This window comes from Aethalodelphis obliquidens, unplaced genomic scaffold (assembly GCF_003676395.1).
Source record: "Aethalodelphis obliquidens isolate GAN/ISIS:26980383/991018 unplaced genomic scaffold, ASM367639v1 scaffold23, whole genome shotgun sequence".
Lineage (NCBI taxonomy): Eukaryota > Metazoa > Chordata > Mammalia > Artiodactyla > Delphinidae > Aethalodelphis > Aethalodelphis obliquidens.
Genome location: NW_020837967.1, coordinates 7,940,418 through 7,964,437, shown reverse-complemented (window position 1 = coordinate 7,964,437; position 24,020 = coordinate 7,940,418). Strand labels below are relative to the sequence as shown.

The 24,020-nt window shown below is 44.4% G+C and overlaps 1 protein-coding gene and 1 pseudogene across 1 annotated transcript in view; one reads left to right on the top strand and one right to left on the bottom strand.

The window, feature by feature from the left end:
• Window positions 1-24,020, top strand: part of CCDC3 (coiled-coil domain containing 3) — a 103,369-nt gene that overhangs the window by 24,158 nt on the left and 55,191 nt on the right. The gene's annotated exons all lie outside the window — the stretch shown is intronic.
• LOC113628283 (60S ribosomal protein L26 pseudogene) lies at window positions 1,636-2,070 on the bottom strand (annotated as a pseudogene).

The window sequence follows — 24,020 nt, the reverse complement described above, 5'->3', positions numbered from 1 at the left end:
GTTGTATTCCCAGGACCTAGCATGGTTCCCTCACATGGTAGGCATGGGTACCAAAATACAGAAGAGGGTTGTAGGGCTTCCCTGGTGGCGCAGTGGTTGAGAGTCCGCCTGCCGATGCAGGGGACGCGGGTTCGTGCCCCGGTCCGGGAAGATCCCACATGCCGCGGAGCGGCTGGGCCCGTGAGCCATGGCCGCTGAGCCTGCGCGTCCGGAGCTTGTGCTCCGCCATGAGTGAGGCCACAGCAGTGAGAGGCCCGCGTACCGCAAAAAAAAAAAAAAAAAAAAGAAGAGGGTTGTAAAGTATCACATGAGTGGTGTAGGCAGTAAAAGCTTTAGGAAGTCAGAGAAAGGGGAGATCAATGGGGCTTGAGTATCCCAGGAAGATTTCAGAGAAGAGAGGGGGCTTGATCTGGACCTTGTAAGATGATCTGTAATACAGTTGACCGTTGAATGACACAGGTTTGAACTGCACGGGTCCATTTATATGCAGATATTTTTCAGTAGTAAATACAGTACTACACGGTCCATGGTTAGTTGAGTCTGAGGATGCACAGGGCCAACTATGTTATACGTGGATTAACCCCCGTGTTGTTCAAGGGTCAGCGGTTTACTGTTTTCAAAGTACCTTTTGTGATATTAAGGGTCATGCTATTTACCTATCCTCTAGTTGAATGTTAGTAACTTTTAGATTGCCATTAATAGGTCATTCATTGGCCAGGTAGAACCAGAACTGTGAAGGAGGTAGGGTGGTGGTCTTTTTCATTCATTCATTCCTTCAGACCTTCACTGTACACATATTTATTGAATACCTGCTATATGTCAGGCACTGGGAATACAAAAGAAAAAAAAGAAAAAAAAGAGAAAAGAGTTCCCTGCCCTCCTAGAGCTTACACTGTAGTGGGATGAGGGAGAGACAATCAATACATCGATCAATACATCAGTCAATAAGAAACATGTCAGTTAATGATGTTTGGCAAAGAATTAAGAGGGTGGTAAGTGACAAAGAGGAATTAGCAACTACTTTAGGCTGAGGGGGTGACACCTACACTGAAGTCTGAATGACAGGGCAAGCTGTACAAAGGTCAGGTGGCAAAGCATTCCAGGCAGGAGAAGAAGCCAGTGCCGCTGTGCAAGACCCTGCTAGGCATGCTTGAGGGATGGAAAGGTGTGAAGGGAGCATTGTTGGTGGGGATGAATGGAATGAGATGAGTCTAGAGAGGTGAGCAGGACCCGGACTATTTAGAGCTTTCTAAGCAAGGTCAAGTTTAGATCTTTGTGCTTCGGGGAGCTGTTGAGTGGAGTGATGTGCTCTGAGTGATGGAGGCAGGGTCTAGGGGACAGCGGTGGTGCTGGAGAGGTATGGCTGGATTCAGGATATGTTTGGAAGTGGGGCTTTTCCTGTGTTCCTCCAATTGTTCCCTGATCACAGTCTGCTCTTCTATCCCCACTTTTTAAGGCTTTTCCTTTTTCCTCTTCATATAGGGCCTCAGCCACCCCAAGGTGTTGGCTAAGTACCATATTTTGGGTTGCAAAAGTTACACTTCATTTTGGGAATATTTGCATCTTAATTTACTAATAATTTGCCCTTTTTTTCATTTTTAACAGTTTTTAATGAAAGTTGTATTCAAGATTACTTTATTCCTGCATCTTCTCAATTGTTTCTTCCTGATATTTGCCCTTTTCCTTTCCTACTTGGTGAGATTTGGCTTTACGTTCGAGGATCTTTTTGCGGTCTTCCTCCAGTTTTAGTCTGGTGATAACCACCTGGCTGGGGTGAATGCCCACATGCGCAGTCGAGCTGTTAGCATTCTCCCACTGCACTCGTTCAACGTAGATGACATATTTCTTCCTGTAAACCTGGACTGCTTTGCCAATTTGCTGCCCTCTGTAGTGCCCTTGTACAACGTGAACTTCATCGTCCTTTCGGATGGGCATGGATTGGACATTGTACCTCTGTCTCAGCTCTTTAGAAACGGGAAGACATAATCTTCCTGCGAATGTGGGAAGGCGCATTGAAATGCCTTTTCCTGTTCTCGCTTGGGTCAGAGTCACAAAGGGATTGCACTTCATTTTGGCCGCTGGTGCTTCAGCAATGGCCGCAAAAGGGAAGAGAGCAGTAATTTTTAAAAACAAAGTTTAAAGTGGCAATTTGCGTCTCCTTAAGGTTTTAGGATGAGTCTTGGTTTCTAACTCTGACTCAGTACCAGTTGTGATTTTGTATATCACTTAGCCACTCTGAACTAAGTTTCCTCATCCGTAAAATGGATCAGATTATACCTCCTATGCATCAGTCATAGCCCTGTAATAAAAAGCAACTGAGGGGCTTCCCCGGTGGCGCAGTGGTTGAGAGTCCGCCTGCCGATGCAGGGGACGCGGGTTCGTGCCCCGGTCTGGGAGGATCCCACATGCCGCAGAGCGGCTGGGTCCGTGAGCCATGGCCACTGAGCCCGTGCGTCCCGGAGCCTGTGCTGTGCAACAGGAGAGGCCACAACAGTGAGAGGCCCGCGTACCGCAAAAAAAAAACAAAAAAAGCAACTGAGATGATGATTTTAAAAGTACACAGTTGCAATTACGTGTGAAACGTTGTCTTGGCTTTCATGCCCCTGTGTGTACCCGTTCTCCATCACCTAGCTTGCAAGAGTGATAATAAAAGATCTTGAGGCAGGCAGGCCTTTATTCCATCAACAGAGATCTTTGATACTCCTTACGTTCTCAGCATTGTATGGTGTATTATGGAGGATAAGGTAGAGGAAGATGACCTGGTGTCTGAACTCAAGCATCTAGTTAGAGAGATACAATTAACCCATGTGGAAAGATGGATACTGCTGCAGGGCCTTATGACCCAGTGGGAAGGATTTGCATATGTGGAGAGAAGATGAATTCAGACGGGAAAGAGCATGAATGGCAGCCCGGAGATGAGGATGAGGGTAGGTTAGGATAGCAGAGCTGCACACGGGGGATTAGAGGACAAGTGAGGACACACAAGTTAGTGGGTCTGCACCGGAAGTTCCTGACTTGTTATCAGGTGTATGCAGTTCACACTAAAAGGAGGATTCCTCTGACATGTTGTAGAGGTGATGGTTTGTGGCTGTACTGTGCAGGCTGTCATTTCTTCTTGACTCCTGCCTTCAATTCTGACCTTTATTGAAACACAGTCATTACTTTTAAGCGTTGACTAATACCCCATGTAGTTACTTTAAAAACCCCACACACTTCTTATTTTGGAATAAATATAGATTCACTGGCTGTTGCAAAGAAATGGAGAGACGTCTTTGGTACCCCTCACCCATTCTTCCCAGTTGAACATGTTGTATAACTAGTGCAATAGCAAAACCGGGTAATGACACTGGTAAAATGCACAGAGCTGAGTCACCAGTTATACATAATGCACTTGTTTGTGTGTGTGTAGCTTCCTGTTCCTATCAGCACAGTCAAGATGCAGAACCGTCCCATCACCTCGGGCTCCCTCGTGGTACTCCTTATAGCTACAACTTCTCCATTGTCCATTCCCAAACCCTGGTGGCCACTCATCTGTTCTCTATCTCCAGAATTTTGTTATTTCAAGTTCAGTAGAATCATACAGTTTAAGGAACTTGCTGAGATTATTTTCTTTCTCTCAGCATAACTTCCCTGAGGTTCATCCAAAGTTGTTTTTCTTTTCATTGCTGAGTAATACTCCATGGTATGGTGGACCATCATTTGGTTAACTATTCACTCACTGAAGGACATTGGTTGGTTTTGAGTTACCACCTATAATGAAAACTGCTCTGAACATTCATGCATAGGTTTTTGAGTGGACAGAAGTTGTCATTTCTTGGACTTCCCTGGTGGCGCAGTAGTTAAGAATCTGCCTGCCAGTGCAGGGGGCACGTGTTCGAGCCCCGGTCCGGGTAGATCCCACATGCCACAGAGCAACTAAGCCCGTGCGCCACAACTACTGAAGCCTGCACGCCTAGAGCCCGTGCTCCACAACAAGAGAAGCCACCGCAGTGAAAAGCCCGCACGCAGCAACAAAGACTCAGTGCAGCCAAAAATAAATTAAAAAAAAAAAAGGTGACTTCCCTGGTGACACAGTGGTTAAGAATCCGCCTGCCAATTCAGGGGACACGGGTTTGAGCCCTGGTCCAGGAAGATCCCACATGCCACGGAGCCACTAGGCCCATGCCCCACAACTACTGAGCTTGTGCTCTAGAGCCCGTGAGCTACAACTACTGAGCCCGCGTGCCACAACTACTGAAGCCCATGCGCCTAGAGCCCGTGCTCCGCAACAAAGGAAGCCACCGCAATGAGAAGCTCGAGCACCGCAAGGAAGAGTAACCCCTGCTTGCCTCAACTAGAGAAAGCCTGTGTGCAGCAACGAAGACCCAGTGCAGCCAAAAATAAAAAATAAATTTAAAAAAAAAGGGTATGCCACTTAAAAAAAAAAAAAAGTTTTCATTTCTCTACAGTAAATGGCCAAGAGTGTCATATGCCGGGTCATCTGATGAGTTCATTTGTCATTTTAAAGGAAACTTGCAAACTTTTCCGAAGTGGCTGAATCATTTACATTCCCACCAACAATGTATGAGTGATGCAGTTTTTTGCATCATTACTGTTTGCTATTATCACTATTTTTAATTTTATCCATTCTGATAGGTGTGTTCTCATTGTGTTCAAATTTTTTTTAGATGTAATTCACACACCATAAAACGCACCCTTTTGAAGTATATAATTCAATGGTTTTTAGTATATTCTCATGTAGGTGCAACTATCATCATTATCTGTATTTCCAAAGCATTTTCATCCCTCCAAAAAGAGTGACAGGTACCCATTACCAGTCACTCCCAATTCAGCCTTCTTCCCAGCCCCTGGCAACTACTATCCTCTGTCTCTATGGATTTGCCCATAGAAATGACATCTTATAATATATGGCCCTTTGTGACTGGCTTCTTTCACTAAGCATAATGTTTCGCGGGTTCATCCATGTTGTAATATGAGTCAGCACTTATTCCTTTGTATGGCTGAATAATATTCTATTGTATGATTACCACATTTTGTTTATCCATCAGTTGATGGACATTTGGATTGTTTCCACTTTTGCCTGTTATGAATAATATTTCTAACAACGTTTTTGTACAAGTTTTTGTATGTATGTATGTGTGTTTTCTTTTGGGTATTTTCCTGAGAGTTGAATTGCTGGGTCATATGGTAATTCTATATTTAGCCTTTTGAGGAACTGCCAAACTGATTTCCAAAGCAGCTGCGCCATTTTACCTTCTCACCAGCAGTGTATGAGGGTTCCAGTTTCCCTACATCTTTGTCAACACTTGTTATTATCTGTCTTGTTGATTCTAGCCATCCTGCTGGAAGTGAAGTGGTCTTTCATTGTGGTTTTGATTTTTCATTTCCCTGACGAGTTATGATTTGAGCACCTTCTCATGTGTTTATTGGCCATTTGCGTAGCTTCTTTGGAGAAATGTCTGTTCAAGCTTTTGCCCAGTTTTCAATTGGGTTGTCTTTTTATTGTTGAGTTGTAACAGTTCCTTACATATTTTAGATACTAGGCCCTTATTAGGTATATGATTTGCAAATATTTTCTCCCATTATGTGGTCTGTCTTGTCACTGTAGTTTAAATTTCTATTTCCCTAATGACTGCCAGTGTTGGTCATCTTTTCATCTGCAGGCTTACCATCTGTATGGCCTCTTTGGTGAAATGTCTATTCATATCTTTTGCCCATGTTTGTCATTCCTCTTACTAGAGCTATGGCTGTAGACATTTTCCCCTTATAGTATATATGTCTTCAAACTCTTCTTTGCAGCAGCACTAAGATGCATGAGACGCAGCTGTTAAGCTGCTCATAGCTATAGATCTTTTAAATTGTGATTAAAAAATACAACATGGAATTTACCCTCAACCATTAGGTGTATAGTGCAAATATTAACTATACACATGTTGTAAGCAGATTTCTAAGACTTTGTCATTTTGCACAAACTGAAACTCTAGACCCATTGAATAGTAACTCCCCATTCCCCACATATCCCTGCCACTGGCAACTACCGTTATGCTTTTTGCTTCTGTGAGATTGACTGCTTTAGATACCTTAAATGAGTGGAATCATGCGTTATTTGTCATTCTGTGACTGCCTTGTTTCACTTAGCATAGTGTCCTCAAGGTTCATCCATGTTGTAGTATGTGACCATAGCTGTAGATTTTTTTAAAAATTTATTGAAATATAGCTGATTTACAGTGTTGTGTTAATTTCTCCCGTACAGTAAAGTGATTCAGTTATGCATATATATACATTCTTTTTCTTATTCTTTTCTATTATGGTTGATCCCAAGATATTGAATATAGTTCCCTGTGCTGTACAGTAGGACCTTGTTGTTTATCCATTCTATGCATAATAGTTGGCATGTGCTAACCCCAAACTCCCAATCCATCTCTCCACCCCACCCCTTGGCAACCACAAGTCTGTTCTCTATGTCTGTGAGTCTGTTTCTGTTTCACAGATAAGTTCATTTGTGTCATTTTTTAAATTATTATTATTTTTTGGCCATGCTGCGTGGCCTGTGGGACCTTAGTTCCCTGGCCAGGGTTTGAACCTGGGCCCTCGGCAGTGAGTGTGCAGAGTCCTAACCGCTGGATTGCCAGAGAATCCCCCATTTGTGTCATATTTTAGATTCCACATGTAAGTGATATCATATGGTATTTGTCTTTCTCTTTCTGACTTACTTCACTTAGTATGATAATCTCTTGGTCCATCCATGTTGTGGTAAATGGCATTACTTCATTCTTTTTTTTATGGCTGAGTAATATTCTGTTGTATATATACACCACATCTTCTTCATCCATTCATCTGTTGATGGACATTTAGGTTGTTTCCACATCTTGACTGTTGTGAATAGAGCTGCCAAGCTGTAGATTTGGATCCATGCGAGGCCAGTGCTCATTTTTATCTCATTAATAACCATGTGATCTCACCATGACTCAGTTTCTCCCTCTGCAAAAGGGATAACAGTAGGTCATAGTGGTATAGAACTTGGTAACTAAACTCAGAGCTTTGTGAATAATCCATACTCTCATCCTCTGGACCGCCTCGCAGATGACAGTTATGCGTCTTCGCCAAAAAGTCAGAAGTGAGCAGAAGGTTCTCATCCTGGTTTGTTGAAGAGGCTTCACTGAGTGACCTCATTTCTTCATTAATTTTTAATTTCTCTTCTTGCATAATGTTCACCCTTTAATCCCCAAATCATTCCAGAGTATCTCAGCACATATATCCTGAAATTGAAAGGGGAGGATCCAACAAGGGATCTAGTTCTCGTTAAGGGTCTTCTGTGCCCCCAAAGAAGAGGATCTTTAAGCCAACCTCCACCTGGCCCCATGAGGCACCCAGTTCTCTGGGAGTTGCTGTAGAAATGTGCTCTGGTACTAGGAGGAAAGGAAATAAAGCATTCTGAGAGTCTTGCAGGCTAGGAAGTGGACGTTCTGACGTCTATTCCCAAAGTCTACTGCAGTTGCTTTCTTCATTACATTCTTTCTCGGTGTTTCATTGTTCCCATGTGGACACGGAGGCTGAATGTGTTGACTGTCCTTGTCCTTTACAAAGCAGCATGAGAAATTTGGAAGAGAGATCTCTGGCCATCAAGCTGTGGTCTTAAATAAGACAGGGTGATCATTTATCCCCTTCTTGTCTTGGAAACAAAAAATCTGCCACGATCTGAGCTCTCCCTGTGGAGATATTAGCTCATGCAGACCGGAAAACGTATCTTTGCCTTTATCCTTTTTTCTTCCCCACACCCCCTTCTCCCAGTTGGCCCTTTGCTTCTGCATCATCCTATCCCAGGAGTTGACTAGCAGCTTCAGCTCTCACCTTCCTCAGCAGGCGCTGTGGTTTTGCACACAGCTGGGGACATTTCTGGGGATGGATCTCAGTGGTTAGAGCAAACGTTGCCTGGGAGTCTTGGGCCAGAGGAGATTCCTCTAGTCTCTTCCATACTTCTCTGGTTCTCACTCACCAGACCCTCAGGGAATGCTGTCAAGCTTCAGTTCCCATGGCTGGTTTTTATCTTCCTTTTAGTTAAATCAGCTGTGACACCTGGCAGAGCCATGCTTCCCCTGGGGGCCTAGGCAAACCCAGATGCTGCCAGCCTGTTCTGTCCCCGGGGTGCACTCAAGGCCAGTCCATTTACTCTGCACAGACACAAGGAGAAGAATGTCGGTGCTAGAAGGGAGCTGAAGAGTCATCTAGTCAACCCCTTAATGCAACATCGCGGAAGAATTTTATAGGAAAACAAAGACCCACCCCACAGCTACAGCTCTTACCATGTGGCCGAGTGATGCTGTTTTGATTTTAAATACGGTAACTGTAATTTCAACCCTAAAACTATTAAAATATTAGTAGAAGCTAGCGTAGGGTTCCAAAAGTGTGTAGCCTCTGTCGTAGCTTTGTAGTAAAGCAAAATGGTCATAAGTACAGGTCAAAGGAATATAATAAACCAATGCCTGTGTGCATAAATACATACATACATACATAAAAAGTAAAGGAAGGACATTTTTGCACAGTGTCAGGTGGCAAGCCTGTAGGTGCTTTCTAAATCATTTCTATTTGTTTGCTTTGAGAAAAGGGCCCTTTTTTTCATTTCCTTATTCTGTGGCCAGAGAGAAGGGTTGGTTTCTCAGTTTTCTGGGAAATGGTCGTAGTTGCGTCTGGAGACCAGGGTTAGTCTCTATGTGCTGTTTGTCTTTTTGTTTTCATCTCTGGGCTCTCCCTGCAGACCCCTGTTGGCCACCTGCCTGGTGCCCATGGCTCCCACCTTGTCTCTTTCTTAGAGTCCCATTCTCCAGACCCCAGAGATTTCTCCTGCCCAACCTGTCCTTTGCCTGCCTGTGTTGTGTAACCCCAAGGCTCTGCTAGACAGTTGAAGCTGATCTCATAGACTAATTCAGGGTAAAGTGGTAAGAGAGATGAGTGGCATTATTTATTGCCTTCCGTAAACATTGACATTTTAAAGCTTTAGATCCTTTAATTCTTAAAAACAAAAATGAGTCAAGGGGAGTGGGGAGGGACATGATAGTGGAAGGGGATTAAGAGGTATTAACTACTAGGTATAAAATAAGATACAAGGATATTTAAAAAACTAAAAACAGAATTACCATACGACCCAGCAATCCCACTACTGGGCATATACCCTGAGAAAACCATAATTCAAAAAGAGACATGTACCACAATGTTCACTGCAGCTCTATTTACAATAGCTAGGACATGGAAGCAACCTAAATGTCCATCGACAGATGAATGGATAAAGAAGATGTAGTACATATATACAATGGAATATTACTCAGCCATAAAAAGAAATGAAATTGAGTTATTTGTGGTGAGGTGGATGGACCTAGAGTCTGTCATACAGAGTGAAGTAAGTCAGAAAGGGAAAAACAAATACTGTAGGCTAATGCATATATATGGAATCTAAAAAAAATGGTACTGATGAACCTAGTGGCAGGACAGAATAAGGACACAGATATAGAGAATGAAACTGAGGACATGGGGTGGGGGGAAAGGGGAAGCTGGGACAAAGTGAGAGTAGCATTGACATATATACACTACCAAATGTAAAATACATAGCTAGTGGGAAGCAGCAGCACAGCACAGGGAGATCAGATCGGTGCTTTGTGGAGACCTAGAGGGGTGGGATAGAGAGGGTAGAAGGGAGACACAAGAAGGAGGAGATATGGGGATATATGTGTGCATACGGCTGATTCACTTTGTTGGACAACAGAAACTAACAGAGTATTGTGAAGCAATTATACTCCAATAGAGATGTATAAAATAAAAAGATACAAGGATGTAATGTTCACAGGAATATAGCCAATATTTTATAATAACTTTAAATGGAGTATACTGTATAAAAATATTAAATCACTGTGTTGTAAACCTGCAACTAATATAATGTTATAAATCAACTATACTTCAGTTGAAAAAAAAATGAGTGGAACAGGGCACTCAAGCAAGAGTGGGAAAATAGCTTTTCTTTTCTAGACGATACATTGGGTCACTCAAACCACACAGTTGATACCATCCAGACACCAACCATGAACAAACCCGGGCCTGAGTTCGTTCCTCTGTCCAGTTGTTCCTAAGGAAGATTAAACCTGCTTTATTCCAGATGTGTCTTTTTTATTATTATTATTATTAATTTATTAATTTAATTTATTTTTTGGCTGCATTGGGTCTTCGTTGCTGCTCACAAGCTTTCTCTAATTGCGGCGAGCAGGGGCTACTCTTCGTTGCGGTGTGCAGGCTTCTCATTGCGGTGGCTTCTCTTGTTGCGGAGCACGGGCTCTAGGCATGCGGGCTTCAGTTGTTGTGGCACAAGGGTCCAGTATTTGTGGCTCGTGGGCTCTAGAGCGCAAGCTCAGTAGTTGTGGCGCACGGGCTTAGTTGCTCAGCGGCATGTGGGATCTTCCCAGACCAGGGCTCAAACCCGTGTCCCCTGCATTGGCAGGCAGATTCTTAACCACTGTGCCACCAGGGAAGTCCCCTGACGTGTCTTTTGTAAGTTTTTATCTGTCTGTAATAAGGTCATAAGCTACTAATGAGAAGGAATCCTCTCTTTTAAATCCAATCCTTTTCATGAACAATAGGAACTTAATATGTATCTGTTAATGATGAAATATTAATAAGCCTGAAGGAGTCAGCCGTAAGTCTTTCCTAGGGTTAGAAAACCATTTACAAGGCCTTATTGGAAAGGCCCTTTGAGGGCTTGGATTTTGTTATGAGAAACACTAATTGAAACCCTTAAGTGAAGGGCATTTCTTCTCCCTTTAGTCAATTCATGTTGCAAACATGTTGCTCTCATGGCTGGAATTGAATGCTTTCTGGAGAGACCTATCCAAGGAAATTAGCTTGAGATGCTGTCATTGTCAGCATTGCAATCAGCTTACTAACTCTGCAGGGGTGGCAGGTTTGCTCTTTTCCCTTGAAAGGCTTCATCAACGCTGGTATCTACAGGCATTTAGGGACACCAAGGAAATATGTCAAAGGCACTGCTTACTCTCCTCTGGACACTAAAAAGTGGTGGATACCATTTTGAGTGTTGGCCTGGGGAGACCTGGGGGCTGAATCCTGGTACTGCTCCAAACTCATTCTGTGACTGTGGGTAAGACGTTCAACCTCTCCGAGTCTCTGCTGCCTTGTCTGTAAAACTGGGATAATGATCTCTTTGCACAGGGCTATCTTAAGATTTAAATGAGCTATGTATGCAGAGACTCTGGCACAGATTAAGAAGTGGCTAGCTGCGGAATGGAGCTCTGTAATTTGGCAAATCCCCAAATGGTTTGCATTTTGGCCACTGAACTTCTGTCTCAGGATGGTGTGTGAAGGCAGAGCTTGCAGACTGAGAAATCTGGGCTTCCAAATGGACGTCTCTTTAAATCTTGGACCCTAAAGGGTGGCCACGGAGGCTCAAAATGCCTGGCATACTGCATAATGTCTCATTTTGGTTGCTGCCATGGAGAAGGCTGTGAGCAGAGAGAGGGCTCAGGGTGGGTAGGCTGGCTGGCTGCCCAGGGCTCTTGTTGCCACAGACTGAAAGTTTATGTGCCCTTCCCCCCATTCATATCTTGAAACCTTAACCCCCAGTGCGATGGGATTGGGAGGTGATTAGGTCATGAGGGTGGAGCCTTATGGATGGGATTAGTGCCCTTATAGAAGAGACCTCAGTGAGCTCCCTGTCCCTCCATGTGAGGGCATAGCGAAGAAGATGGCTGCTTATGGACCAGGAAGCTGCACTCACCTGACACCGAATCTGCCAATGTCTTGATGGGCTTCTTAGCCCCTAGAACTGTGAGAAGTAAATTTCTGTTATGTGCAAGTCACCCAGTCTATAGTACTTTGTTTTAGCAGCTGGACTGGACTAAATACCTGTCTATATTATGGTCTGGTGGTGGTCTTATCGAACTTTTTTTTAAATACTTTATTTTTTAGAGTAGTCTCAGGTTCACAGCAAAATTGAGGGGAAGATAGAAAGATTTCCCATACACCCGCTGCCTCAACACATGCATGGCCTTCCCCACTATCAACATCCTTCTCCAGATGGTACATTTGTTGCAATTGACGAACCTACGTTGATACATCATAATCGCCCAGAGTCCATGGTTTACTTTCGGGTTCACTCTTGGTGTTGTACGTACTATGTGTTTGTACAGATGCATAATGACATGTGTGCACCATTAGAGTGTCATATAGGGTAGTCTTGCCGCCCTGAGATTCCCTCGTGCTCTGCCAATTCATCCCTCCCTCCCCTCTAGTCTTACTGGATTTTCAGTGAGAATTACATTATTTTGCATATGGGACAGGGCATGTGTAGAGGTGCAGGCGTCTGTTTTTATCTACTTACATCATAAGACCGTAAGTTAGAAGCAGGTTAGGATCAGATGTAGAAAAATAAATTCTATAACATACATTTCTTTGTGGTTGTGGATTCGTGTCCTGACAATTCAATCTTATGTGGTGGAATTCACTTAGAATTCTTGGCTACCCCTGTTCCCCATCCCTATGCTTCTCCATTGTACCCGCTACTCTGAGGGTAGGGACCATGTCTTCATCATCCTTGTAGCTTAACACACAGAAATTGCTCAGCAAATGGGAGAATGAATGGTCAAGTACCAGCTCCAGAAACACCACTTCCTTTCATTTATGCTGGTCCAGGAGCTTCTGCTGACCACCTGTCCCTCACTTACACTGCTGCTACTGCTCATCTTTCTACTCATCCATCTGAGGGAAATGGGGCAGAGACCTTGGTCTCCAGAGACATGCTTCTCACCAAGCCCAGGCTTGTGGCTGGTTGAGGTGGCCTTGCTCCACTGTCTGGACTCCATCTGGGGAGACCTGGAGGCTGAGATGCGAATAACAGCCATCTTACCCCTGCAGGGATTCTCACCTCCTGTCTTTAAGTCAGTAGGATGCAATGTGGAAGGGTGCATCTTGGGGCGCAGGGTCCCATGACTGTGCTGTGTCCTGAATTTCTAGCCTGACTCAATTCATTGAAACCTGGGGAAATGAAGGTTAGCACCTGCAAACTGGGGTTGGGATAACTCTACCACCCTTGGCAACAAGGTTAAAGGTTGATAAGAGTGAAATGCTTCAAGGCTGTCTGTAAGAGTTGCTGGTTACATGCACAGTGTGTCCATTTCTTGTCACTTGCCAGGGGCATCCCTTGTGTGACTGAGGGCGCTGGCAACAGAAGGACTGTTAGCAGGACTTGTCCCCCAATGCTCAGCAGGTGGGCAGCTGATTGTTGAGAGCCCTTGGCTGCAGGCCTGGCCTTGTGCACAAAGAGAGACTTGAGTGCTGTAGGCCGTGGGAGGGGTTGTTGAGTATTGATTTGCCCATCTCTCTTCTAGTTGGAAAAACAACTAGGGGTGAATTGGCTTGGTGGAGTTTTTTACTTGCAGCCTTTCTCGTGAAAGGCTGCTGAAACTCAAGTTCTTCTCTTACAAGGCTGACCTGTGTGCAGTAGGTGGGGTTGGAATTGAGTACAACGTGGGAAGGTTCCTGTCTGTTGAGAACTTGGGCTGGGGGCTAGGCCCAAAAGGAAGGCGTGGGAGGCCAGGAGAGAGAGAGAGAGGGTGAGGGAGAGACAGAAAGAGAGAGAGAGAGAGAGACAGACAGAGAGAGAGACAGATAGAGAGACAGAGAGAGGGAGAGAGAGAGTGAGTGTGTGTGTGTGTGTGTGTGTGCGCGTGCGTGCGTGTGTGTGTGTGTGTGTGTGTGTGTGTGTGTGTGTGTGGTGGAGGACATTTACGAGGGAGAGATGCCTCTGCTCCCTGCTTGGGTCAGGGGCTTGGGAAGAGGGTGTAGATGGCAGGGTCGAAGTCCATGGTGTTAAAACAATTTAGACCTAATAATGAAGGCCAGAGAAGCCCACATGATGACATGAGCTCAGTCAGTCAGGCATGGATTTGACTCCTGGCCTCACCGGACATTTGACCTTTGGGAATCCCTGTATCGTGGAGGTGGTGGCAGGAGGGTGGTCTCAGATTCTTCATTTGTCATGGCACAATGTACAGGGTAGGCATTACTTATCTTGAAGAGGTTAAGATTTCAGGAGATAATGTATATAAAACCCTAGCTACTACACGTCTCTGACACAGTAGGTGTTCAAAAAATGGTAACTGTTAAACTGGGAGAACACATTATTAGAGCTCTCCTGAGGAGATCCAGATCTGGCCATCCACCTTCATCCCTGGATGTGATTCAAATAAGACCCATTGAAGAATTCGAGATGTTGAAAGGACGAAGCTTCACAGAGCCCTGCCCCCCCACCCCACAGTTAGGCAGTGACCTGGGAGGGGGGTGGAAGCCCCCCGTGGAGCCGGCAGCAAGGACCCAGCTGCTCAGAAAGGCGGGTGCCTCTGCCGGTGGGTCAGCGTCCAGGGCTCCGAGAGCTGCGTCTGTTTCTCTTCCCTACACTCTCACAAGAGCTCTCGACAACAGGACGCCACACTCCTGTTTCGCCACGTGGAACGGCGTTTCCCAGCCATGCTGCCCTTTGCTGCTTGGCTACTCGGAGTGACGGTTAACTCGTGTCTTAAAGGCCTTTGGGACATTTTTCAAACACCTGGCATGAAAGTGAACAGTAACAGCTGTGGGATCAGTTTCCTCATGAAAAAAAAATAGGACAATAATAGACTTGACTTCATAGGGTTGTTAGGAGTTAAATGTATTAACTCATGTTAATATACTTCATACGCTTAGAGTAAAGCCCCGATAAATATTGGTTCTGTCGTTCTTACTGTGATTATTCTGTATTCCATCTTCTCCTCCTACACCTCCAGCCTCTCTTTCCGTCTCCTGCCTTTGATTTGGGTTCCAAGAAGTTTCCAGGAAGGGCAGGGGATTGTCGGGACTGTCTTGAGAAGCTGGGTTCATCCTACCCGCCTCCTCCCACCCACTTCCATTCGGATGGGTTGAGTCAGCCCTGTTTTCTTCCCTTGCGCCTGGCAGAAATCGGGTCTTTCTCTGAGTAAGGTTGGTTCCTACCATTTCAGGAGCTGGCGAGAGAGTGTCCTCATCCGACCTTGAAGGATGGGCCTCCGGACAGAGAGGAAGTGAGCAGACCGTGGGGCTTCTCTGGGCTGCACAGAGGACTCTCATAAAACGCCCTCCTGATCCCTTTTCTGGGATTAAGGATGCAGATGACGTCACTGGGAAACACGAGGTCTCTTCTTGATCCACTCACCCACCTCTCCTTTCTCCTAGAAAGACGGGGGTGTCCTGTTGGCCTCGGGGTCCAGCGCACCTTGGGTCTCCTGACTGAGCTCGGCTCCCAGCTCCACTGTGACTCATAGTCAGAGCTCACTCAGCCTTCAGCCCCATGCCCTCTGCTTCCCAGTACCTCGTGTTCTGGCTGGGCCGTAATTCCCTTTCCATCCCACCCCTCCCTCCCCTTCTGTAGGGTATTCTGAGGCCGAGTTGAGGTGGATAAAAGAGCCACATGCATGATTTCCAAATTCTATATAATTGCTATCACTTCAGTATATCAATCTACCATCAGGCAGTTCCGTCCCCTCTGCTGATAAAGATAACAGCTATAAAAACACACTTTGAGAGGAAAACAGGAGGAGAGGCATGTGGCCAGTCCCTGCCAGCAGGATCATCATTTTGGTGGCAGTGGAGACCTCTGGCCTGCACCGAACTGCCCTGTTCCTGTGCTCTGTTGATGACGTATGGAACACGCTGGCTTGGCCAGGTTCTGAAAGCAGCCTGTCTCATAAATGGAAAGTCCAGACAGGAAGTTTGAAAACCTGGCCATGGTTTCTGCATGGGATGAGGCTTTTCTCACTGTACCCAGCAGGTATTTCCTATCCAATGTGTTTCATTATGGAGGCCTAGGTATCTCAGATTTGGGACGCTGTCCATCGCCCCTTAAATCTCCTACCATTAAAGGGGCTACTGTCTATGTCTTTGACCTTTCCAAAGATCATCTTGGACCTTTCTCTAGTGCTGCCTAGTTTGAGGATGCTTTTATTTCTCATGTCATTTTCACAACCACAGATGTCATTACAGATGAGAACGTGGCGGGGGGTGGGTAAGTGACCAACGCAAAGTCATAGAGGTTGTTAGCAGGTAGGAAAATAATTCAGGTCCCCAAATGTCTGGTGTAGTGACTTTTGTTTAAAACTACATCGTGCTCCCGGGAGAAAAGCTGGGGTTATATGCAAGAGGCCTTGGGGGTGTGGGACTGGGGTTGGGTTTACCTGGAAGCCCTAAGTGCAGTGGAAATTGGGTAACGTGCATGAGCGAGAGGGAAACTTACCCCTTCTCACTGACTCGGAGGCAGCAATGGCCTTCTGGTGACGCTGGGAACCCAGCAAATAATCTCGGCCTCTGACCTCTTGGAGGTCACATTGGAAGAGCATGGTTGGCTCCCCCAACCCTTCCCAGAGGTGGACAGTGCTGGTCTACACAGGTGAGAGCCGGCGGCATCCCCCAAGGACTCAGGCGTGAGGCCAGGTTGCTTCCCTGCCTTCTTCCATGGCTCAGGCCTCCCGCCTTGGTTGGACTCTCTCCAGGGCCTCCTCCTTCTTCCCTTTATCCTGGAGACTTACCCCGTAGGGTGGGCAGCTGTAGTGGCCCTGTATCAGGACTCATAATTGGCAGAGGGACTTGCACTGTGCTAGGATGTTCTGTTTCTTTCTTTTTTATTTTATTTTATTTTTTATACAGCAGGTTCTTATTAGTTATCCATTTTATAAATATTAGTATATATATGTCAATCCCAATCTCCCAATTCATCACACCACCACCACTCCCCCTCCCCCGCCGCTATCCCCCTTGGTGTCCATACGTTTGTTCTCTACATCTGTGTCTCAATTTCTGCCCTGCAAACCGGTTCATCTGTACCATTTTTCTAGGTTCCACATACATGCATTAATATGAGATATTTGTCTTTCGCTTTCTGACTTCCTTCACTCTGTATACAGTCGCTAGATGCATCCATGTCTCTATAAATGACCAAATTTCATTCCTTAATATGGCTGAGTAATATTCCATTGTATATATGTACCATATCTTCTTTATCCATTCATCTGTCTGTGGGCATTTAGGTTGCTTCCATGACCTGGCTATTGTAAATAGTGCTGCAAGAATATTGGGGTGCATGTGTCTTTTTGAATTGTGGTTTTCTCTGGGTATATGCCCAGTAGTGGGATTGCTGGGTCATATGGTAATTCTACTTTTAGTTTTTAAAGGAACCTCCATACTGTTCCACATAGTGGCCGTATCAGTTTACATTCCCACCAACAGTGCAAGAGGGTTCCCTTTTCTCCATACCCTCTCCAGCATTTGTTGTTCGTAGATTTTCTGATGATGCCCATTTTAACTGGTGTGAGGTGAAAACTCATTGTAGTTTTGATTTGCATTCCTCTAATAATTAGTGATGTTGAGCAGCTTTTCATGTGCTTCTTGCCCATCTGTATGTCTTCTTTGGAGAAATGTCTGTTTAGGTCTTCTGCCCATTTTTGGATTGGGTTGTTTGTTTTTTTAATATTGAGCTGTATGAGCTGTTTACAGATTTTGGAGATTAATCCTTTGTCCACTGATTTGTTCGCAAATATTTTCTCCCATTCTGAGGGTTGTCTTTTCATTTTGTTTGTAGTTTCCTTTGCTTTGCAAAAGCTTTTAAGTTTCATTAGGTCCCATTTGCTTATTTTTGTTTTTATTTCCATTACTCTAGGAGGTGGATCAAAAAAGATCTTTCTGTGATTTATGTCGAAGAGTGTTCTTCCTACGTTTTCCTCTAAGAGATTTATAGTGTCCGGTCTTACATTTAGGTCTCTAATCCATTTTGAGTTTATTTTTGTGTATGGTGTTAGGGAGTGTTCTAATTTCATTCTTTTACATGTAGCTGTCCAGTTTTCCCAGCACCACTTATTGAAGAGACTGTCTTTTCTCCATTGTATATCCTTGTCTCCTTTGTCATAGATTAGTTGACCATAGGTGCGTGGGTTTATCTCTGGGCTTTCTATCCTGTTCCATTGATCTATATTTCTGTTTTTGGGCCAGTACCATATTCTCTTGATTACTGTAGCTTTGTAGTATAGCCTGAAGTCAGGGAGTCTGATTCCTCCAGCTCCGTTTTTTTCCCTCAAGACTGCTTTGACTATATGGGGTTTTTGTGTCTCCATACAAATTTTAAGATTTTTTGTTCTAGTTCTGTAAAAAATGCCATTGGGAATTTGATAGGGATTGCATTGAATCTGTAGATTGCTTTGGGTAGTATAGTCATTTTCACAATATTGATTCTTCCAGTACAAGTACATGGTATATCTCTCCATCTGTTTCTATCATCCTTAATTTCTTTCATCAGTGTCTTATAGTTTTCTGCATACAGATCTTTTGTCTCCCTAGGTAGGTTTATTCCTAGGTATTTTATTCTTTTTGTTGCAGTGGTAAATGGGAGTGTTTCCTTAATTTCTCTTTCAGATTTTTCATCATTAGTGTATAGGAATGCAAGAGATTTCTGTGCATTAGTTTTGTACCCTGCAACTTTACCAAATTCATTGATTAGCTCTAGTAGTTTTCTGGTGGCATCTTGAGGATTCTCTATGTACAGTATCATGTCTTCTGCAAAAGGTGACAGTTTTACTTCTTCTTTTCCATTTTGTATTCCTTTTATTTCTTTTTCTTCTCTGATTGCCGTAGCTAGGACTTCCAAAACTATGTTGAATAATGGTGAGAGTGGACATTCTTGTCTTGTTCCTGATCTTAGAGGAAATGCTTTCAGTTTTTCACCATTGAGAATGATGTTTGCTGTGGGTTTGTCATATATGGCCTTTATTATGTTGAGGTAGGTTCCCTCTGTGCCCACTTTCTGGAGAGTTTTTATCATAAATGGGTGTTGAATTTTGTCAAAAGCTTTTTCTGCATCTATTGAGATTATCATATGGTTTTTATTCTTCAATTTGTTAATATAGTATAGCACATTGACTTGTGTATATTGAAGAATCCTTGCATCCCTGGGATAAATCCCACTTGATTGCGGTGTATGATCCTTTTAATGTGTTGTTGGATTCTGTTTGCTAGTATTTTGTTGACGATTTTTGCATCTATATTCATCAGTGATATTGGTCTGTAACTTTCTTTTTTTGTAGTATCTTTGTCTGGTTTTGGTATCAGGGTGATGGTGGCCTCATAGAATGAGTTTGGGAGTGTTCCTTCCTCTGCAATTTTTTGGAAGAGTTTGAGAAGGATGGGTGTTAGCTCTTCTCTAAATGTTTGTTAGAATTCACCTTTGAAGCCATCTGGTCCTGGACTTTTGTTTGTTGGAAGATTTTTAATCACAGTTTCAATTTAATTACTTGTGATTGGTCTGTTGATATTTTCTATTTCTTCCTGGTTCAGTTTTGGAAGGTTATACCTTTCTAAGAATTTGTCCATTTCTTCCAGGTTGTCCATTTTATTGGCATAGAGTTGCAGGTAGTAGTCTCTTAGGATGGTTTGTATTTCTGTGGTGTCTGTTGTAACTTCTTTTTCATTTCTAATTTTATTGACTTGAGTCCTCTCCTTTTTTTTGATGAGTCTGGCTAATGATTTGTCAATTTTGTTTATCTTCTCAAAGAACCAGCTTTTAGTTTTATTGATCTTTGCTACTGTTTTCTTTGTTTCTGTTTCATTTATTTCTGCTCTGATCTTTATGATTTCTTTCCTTCTGCTAACTTTGGGTTTTGTTTGTTCTTCTTTCTCTAGTTCCTTTAGGTGTAAGGTTAGATTGTTTGAGATTTTTCTTGTTTCTTGAGGTAGGGTTGTATTGCTATAAACTTCTCTCTTAGAACTGCTTTTGCTGCATCCCATAGGTTTTGGATCGTTGTGTTTTCATTGTAATCTGTGTCTAGGTATTTTTTGATTTTCTCTTTGATTTCTTCAGTGATCTCTTGGTTACTTAGTAATGTATTGTTTAGCCTCCATGTGTGTGTTTTTTAATGTTTTTTTTCCCTGTAATTGATTTCTAATCTCATAGCATTGTGGTCAGAAAAGATGCTTGATATGATTTCAATTTTCTTAAATTTACTGAGGCTTGATTTGTGACCCAAGATGTGATCTATCCTGGAGAATGTTCCATGTGCACTTGAGAAGAAAGTGTAATCTGCTGGTTTTGGATGTAATGTCCTATAAATATCAATTAAATCTATCTGGTCTCTTGTGTCATTTAAAGCTTGTGTTTCCTCATTAATTTTCTGCCTGGATGATCTGTTCATTGGTGTAAGTGAGGTGTTAAAGTCCCCTACTCTTATTGTGTTACTGTTGATTTCCTCTTTTATAGCTGTTAGCAGTTGCCTTATGTATTGAGGTGTTCCTATGTTGGGTACATATATATTTATAATTGTTATATCTTCTTCTTGGATTGATCCCTTGGTCATTATGTAGTGTCCTTCCTTGTCTCTTGTAACATTCTTTATTTTAAAGTCTATTTTATCTGATATGAGTATTGCTACTCCAGCTTTCTTTTGATTTCCATTTGCATGGAGTCTCTTTTTCCATCCCCTCACTTTCAGTCTGTATGTGTCCCTAGGTCTGAAGTGGGTCTCTTGTAGACAGCATATATATGGGTCTTGTTTTCATATCCATTCAGTGAGCCTGTGTCTTTTTTGTTCCACAGGCTGCAGGATTGTAGTTCTTCTTGCTTCTGCTGTCTGCCCTCTGGTGGATGAGGCTATCTGAGAGGCTTGTGCAGGTTTCCTCATGGGAGGGACTGGTGGTGGGTAGAGCTGGCTGTTGCTCTGGTGGGCAGAGCTCAGTAAAACTTTAATCCGCTTGACTGTTGATGGGTGGGGCTGGGTTCCCTCCCTGTTGCTTGTTTGGCCTGAGGCGACCCAACACTGGAGCCTACCTGGACTCTTTGGTGGGGCTAATAGCGGATTCTGGGAGGCCTCACGCCAAGGAGTACTTCCCAAACTTCTGCTGCCAGTGTCCTTGTCCCTATGGTGAGCCACAGCCACCCCCCACCTCTGCAGGAGACCCTCCAACACTAGCAGGTAGGTCTGGTTCAGTCTCCTATGCCGTCACTGCTCCTTCCCCTGGGTCCTGATGCGCACACACTACTTTGTGTGTGCCCGCCAAGAGTGGAGTCTCTGTTTCCCCCTGTCCTGTCGAAGAAGTCCTGCAATCAAATCCCACTAGCCTTCAAAGTCTGATTCTCTAGGAATTCCTCTTCCCGTGGCCGGACTCCCAGGTTGGGAAGCCTGACGTGGGGCTCAGAACCTTCACTCCAGTGGGTGGACTTCTGTGGTTTAAGTGTTCTCCAGTCTGTGAGTCACCCACCTAGCAGTTATGGGGTTTGATTTTATTGTGATTGTGCCCCTCCTGCTGTCTCATTGTGGCTTCTCCTTTGTCTTTGGACGTGGGGTATCTTTTTTGGTGAGATCCAGTGTCTTCCTGTCATGACTGTTTAGCAGTTAGTTGTGATTCTGGTGATCTCGCAAGATGGAGTGTGAATGTTCTGTTTCTTGCAGCCCTAAGGCCTGGTCTCATCTGGTCTCCTTCCCCTGAAGACTCCATAAATGGTAGCTCCTGTCATTGTTCTTCTGAACTTCTTTATTCCTCATGACAATTCCAAAAACCAGGTGGTGGTGTCCCCACCTCACAGTGAAGGGACCAGGCTTAGAGGAGAAGGCTGCCTAGTCACAGTTGGTGAGTTGGTGGGATTCAAACCCAGGCCTGTCCGCACCCAAAGTTGGGATTCTTTCTACTATACCACCCTACTTCCCTCTGCTCTGCTGTTTACCCCAAACCAAGCTGTCTTCTGGAATTCCTCATTTTTATTTTGTAAAAAATTTTAATTTTATTGCAGTATAGTTAATTTATGATGTTGTGTTAGTTTCAGGTGTAGAGCAAAGTGATTCAGTTATACATATATTCATTCATTTTTAGATTCTTTTCCCATATAGGTTATTACAGAATATTGAGTCGAGTTGCCTGTGCTGTATAGTAGGTCCTTGTTGGTTACCTGTCTTATATATAGTAGTGTGTGTTTGTCCATCCCAAGCTCCTGATTTATCTCTCCCTTCCACGTTTCCCCTTTGGTAACCATAAGTTTGTTTTTGATATCTGTAAATCTGTTTCTCTTTTGTAAATAAGTTCATTTGTTTAATTTTTTAAAAAATTAGATTCCACATAAGAGTGATATCATATGATATTTGTCTTTCTCTGTCTGACCTTACTTCACTTAGTATGATAATCTCTAGGTCCATCCATGTTGCTGCAAGTGGCATTATTTCATTCTTTTTAATGACCGAGTAATATTCCATTGTATATATGTACCACATCTTCTTTATCCATTCCTCCGTCGATGGACCCTTAGGTTGCTTCCGTGTCTTGGGTATTGTGAATAGTGCTGCAGTGAACTTTGGGATGCGTGTATCCTTTCGGATTATGGTTTTCTCCAGATATATGCCCAGGAGTGGGATTGCTGGATCAGATGGTAGTTCTATTTTTAGTTTTTTAAGGAACCTCCATACTGGAGGTTTAGAGGCATCTGGAATGTGATCTAGAGAGCATGCTTGTCCCCCAGCCCTGGTGGATGGCGACTTGGCAGGAACTAGGAACGTATCAGGACTCCAGCTTAGAATGGGATGTGGCTTAGGGTAGGAGGTCTGGTCCAGCAGGAAACCCAGGATGCCAGACTGGAAACATGGCAGAAACCAACTAGCTGTATGGCCTGGACCTGTGGCTGAGGTAAGGGGATGCTTGCCTCTGGCCAGCTTTAGAAATTGGGGGTGAGGTGCCAGTGAGGTCCAAGGATGCTGTGCATTCTTGGAGGTGAAGCCTGCTTGACTGCGAGTATCATGACAAAAATAGAATAACACAAGCAAAACCACAAGCAGAGTTGGGGAGAGAGGTTGCACTGGAGGCCTTGCTTGGGTAGGGGGTGGTCTGGGTTGTGGATGGCGCGAGGTCATGGTTTGACAGTGAGGATTATTGTCCTGTAGGCAGTGGGATGAGAGGCAGAGAGAAGTTGATGTGCCTGGCCTGGGAGGTGATGGTTGCAGCCACAAGGCAGAATGAGGCCACCTCGGAGGAGACAGGAGAGAACTGAGGTTGAGAACCACGCCTTGGGGCTTGGCTGCAGTTGAGGGAGGACAGAGGGACAAGACTCAGCCCGGCGGACAGACCACCAGCCATGAGGAATGTGGGTGGGAGAGCAGGAGACTGCAGTGTGGTGGGACCCTCTCGCAGAGACAACCAGGAGGGCAGCGGTGCCAAGGGCTGAAGTTCAAGGGGCGGAAAGATGCTGGATTTGGCAAGAAAGAGGTTCCTGTAGGACTGCAGCGTGTCCATTCCTGCTCATCCACGTTGCCGCCTACCATGGTCGACGTTGGGAAGTTGTGCTCTGAGTGGGAGACCTGAGGTCCTCAGAGTCACTTGTGTTCACTGTGCAGGACCAGTTAAGGCAAGAAAACATCGTTGGTCATGGGAGGAAGGGTAACAGCCATGGTGTTTTCCGCTCAGGCCTTGGTTCGGCTGACAACCAAGGCTCCTCTCCTGCCAGCTTCCGTGAGGCAGAGTTTTGCTGCACCGTGTAAGTGTAGTCTGTGAGTCCCCCGGGACAGAGAGGGAGGGAGGGAGGCTTCCGAGGGCAGTTGATGGGCTCGGGATCTGATTCCACATCATGACAGTCAGGGACTTTTCTTCCCTTCAGAATACTACAACTTTGCAGGTGTATGTGCTAGAGTGATTACCTGCCTTGACACTGCACCTGTAAGTAGACAGGCTCCCGCTTTAGGGTGTAGACCCTGAGACGTAGACAGTTTGATGACACGCCTGCCTTTGCAAAGTGCTTTCCATTTGCTTAGTTTATTAGTTTGTGGAGTGGCTTTTAAAGAACTTTTTAAGAGCCTCTAATCTGGGGAGAGACACGCTCTTTGTCAGAATGAAAAATAGGTCCCTGAAATAACAGAAGAATTCATCTACTTATCTTCTGTGCCCGGTCGAAGCCTCTGAAGCGAGGACAAATTTAAAGTTGGGGCTTCCTGTAGATTAAG